The following is a 3,494-nucleotide window of genomic DNA, read 5'->3' as shown; positions in this document are numbered from 1 at the left end:
AAAAAAAAAAAAAAAAAAAAAAAAAAGCAAATGATGCTAAAGCGTTAAACATCACATGCAATGTCTGGGCCATGTAGGGGTTTAAGTTGAACTCCAAGATGAGCAGATCTTCTCTAAATACAAGAAGTGTGTGTATTCTTACTTGAATCCTGGTGTGTGCAGTAATCTATAATGAAACTTTGCCTCAATGTAGGAGCTTCCTGTAATAAAAGACCGGTCACTGCTGCCCTCTCTCCTTGTGCAGGGTGACTGGTCTTGCCCCTCCCACAGGTCTGCTCTCTGCACAGGCTAAGTACTGCACAGGGGGGGGGCACAGTGAGGTCCGGTCCGGAGACCACGTCACCGGTCACACATTGTAGCGCGTCACTAAACCCCGAGTCCAACGCGTCACTGAACCCACATATACCTATATACATGCTATACATAGCATAGAGGGGAAAAAACGATATATGCCATGTTATCTTCATTTTAGATGTCAAAAGGGTTTTGTGGCTCCCGGAGTTTTCTTTTCTGTGGGAAACGGGTCCAAATGGCTCTTTGAGTGTTTAAGGTTGCTGACCCCTGTGCTAGACACAAAAGAAACCTGTTTTATGTATCTGAGATTCCACTCAAGTAGGCGGTCTAGATAAAAATGTTAAAGGCCTTTTAAACTAAATTAGTTTAGACTCTATGATGGCAAGATTCTGATGAACGATTCAAACTAAATTCTAATATTGTATAGCCTGTTTTAGGGAGTGGAAGTTAGGTGTTTAAAGTGATACTATACTCAGGAGTCAAATCTTTAAAATACATTCAGGTACCTTAAATAATAACAAAAATTTATCTTATTTGTGTATCATTCGGGGCCTATTCACACCAATTGCGGTGCGTTCCAGCAATGGCTCACTAAACTTCCCCCTTCGTTCTGTGGCGGGGGGGGCGTGGCTGTGCATTGAAGTCAATGGCAAGGCAGCCATATCCCCCACCCACAGTGCGATCGGATGCATGGCAAAACATTGCCTGCGTTCCGTTCCACTGCAAACACAAAAACATGCTGCATGCTCTATTTTTTGCGTTTGCAGTGGACTGGAACACAGTCAATGTTTTGCCACGCATCTGATGCCTTCAAGGACACCTCAGCCACACCCCTTCCCGCCCCAGAACGAAGGGAGAAGTTTAGTGAACGATTGCTGTGGTTCCAGCAGATACCGCTCTGGAACGCACCACAATTGGTGTGAACAAGCCCTCAGCTGTAGATCCTCAAATCATCTCTGAATTGGTGCTGACACTTTCCTTCCTTCTGGAAGGTGGCTACTTTTGTTCCCCATGGTCCCTGTGTGTGTTTTAAAGTAGTCACTGCTCCAAGCTCACTCCTGTGATGGACTACAGTCTCAATACATATAAGTAAACTAAACCTGAGATTGTAGTCCATCCCTGGAGTGAGCTTGGAGCAGTGACTACTTTACAACACACATAGGGACCATGGAGAACAAAAGTAGCCACCCTCCAGAAGGAAGGACAGTGTCGGCACCAATTCAGAGATGATTTGAGCAACTACAGCTGAGTGATACACAAATAAGATACATTTTTATTAATAGTTAAGTTACCTGAATGCATTTTTAAGATTTAACGCCTGGGTTTAGTGTCACTTTAAGGTAAGTGGGTGGGAAAGGTTCAGTATTATATTAAGTGTAGACCAGGGGTGGACAACTCAATATGGAATTCAGGAGCCGGTCTTTCCAATCCAGGAGCTAGCAGAATGTTTTTTGTAGGACCAAGCTCCACTGACAATAACTAGAGAATCTAAAAAGTTAGGCGTCAGCTGCAAATTTGAAGGAGCATTGGGGACCTGGCTCCAGAGATCTGTCCAGCCTTGGTGTAGGTGATGCTTGGGAGGCATAAGTGTTTATAGTTAAATGACTATTTGTTTCCAGTGCCTACATGCACAAGTCAAAATGTTGTGCGCTGGATTGCTGGTACGAACAAATAACGCTGGGTCATATAGACGTTTTCCCATATTTCTTGCCTAGTTGGGTACTTTATTTTCCTTTCAACAAAGAAAGAATTAATGAAGAAATGAAAGGAATTAAACTTTCACCGTGTGGCATGTGCAGCATTCTTACATCAGCAGAGTGCAAAGATTCAATTGGGTCACACTAACAGTTCATTCTTAGGTGACTTAGTCTCAGGTGACATCTGCCCATCTATGGCCACCCCTTGCCCTGTCCCCGGTGTCAGTCACCTAGGTCTTCGCCATAGTGACTGACCATGCAGATACTACCCAAATATGAGCAATATTTTAAAGCACAATTGCCAGATGCATCTAATGTGAATGAAATGTGTGTTTGTGACACAGAAAGCAAACACTCCGATATGTCCTACACATTCCTGCCTACTGCACTCCTGCAACGGACATAAATCTGCCAGCAGGACTAAGCCACTCTTACAGGAATACGTGACATTTAAGCTCAGTAAGCTTTGCTCTACTTATTAAACGTGATCATGTTGGCCAAACAGCCCTATGGCCCAGTGGACGCAAGGCGAACAAATGTCACCTGTGTCCATCTTCTGCCTTCGTGACACAGCCAAGGACTACGGGACATGGAGTCCTCCCTTCTCATAGAAGAATGCAAGCTCTGAAGGCAAGGAAAACGACTGTTTTATTTTGCTTCATTTCTTTATCCAGTGCATATGTTGATTGTTCAGTGCTCAAAGATCTAAAAATAAACCAACATAAAACAACATATATTTTGAAGTAGAAGACCAAAGTATCCAACAACCGAATGTTTATAAATAGTTATTTCTTGTCCAGTTCTGAGTTCTAGGGAATTTATTTATTACAGGTATTTATATACTGCCGGCAATTTACGCAGCGCTTTACATAGTTACACATTCACATCAGTCCCTACCCTCAAGGAGCTTACAATCTAAGGTCACTATCTCGCATGCATACATAGAGGGCCAACTTAGAGAGGAGCCAATTAACCTACCAACATGTCTTTGGAGTGTGGGAGGAAACACACGCAGGCACATGGAGAATATGCAAACTACTTGCAGATAGTGACCTGGCCGGGATTCAAACCGGGGACCCCCAATACTGCAAGGCAGAAGCGCTAATTACTAAACCACTGTGCTGCCCTGAGGGTACCAATACGCAGTCAAAATGTGGATTGCAGTGTGATAAGTCGGGACCAGTGTATGCACTACGGCAGGTTCTGCTTACTCCAAAGTCACTTAAGAAGTGCATAAGGCATGCCAAATTGGTCTCTTAACCAATGATATTGTATGTCACTATAGCATGCCTTAGCAAGTTTTTAAGTGGCTCTGTCATGAGAAAAGAATGGGGGCTGCCAGTGCTGACCTCTCCTTTGTACATGCAAATTTCCTCTTCTGTCATGCTAATGCTTTCAGAGTCCCTGACCTGAAACCAATATAAAGGATAAGGAATTCAGGTCCGTGACACAAGGATATTGAAGGCAGAGACAGCCAGGCAACTAGTATTTTTAAAAGATGTC

The 3,494-nt window shown here is 43.5% G+C and overlaps 1 protein-coding gene across 1 annotated transcript in view; it reads right to left on the bottom strand.

The window, feature by feature from the left end:
* The window catches only part of EGLN2 (egl-9 family hypoxia inducible factor 2), a 28,842-nt gene that overhangs the window by 23,872 nt on the left and 1,476 nt on the right, over nt 1-3,494 (bottom strand). The gene's annotated exons all lie outside the window — the stretch shown is intronic.

This window comes from Nanorana parkeri, unplaced genomic scaffold, assembly GCF_000935625.1.
Source record: "Nanorana parkeri isolate BGI_ZX_2015 unplaced genomic scaffold, ASM93562v1 scaffold586, whole genome shotgun sequence".
Taxonomy (NCBI): Eukaryota; Metazoa; Chordata; class Amphibia; order Anura; family Dicroglossidae; genus Nanorana; species Nanorana parkeri.
This window is presented reverse-complemented; position numbering and strand designations above follow the sequence as displayed.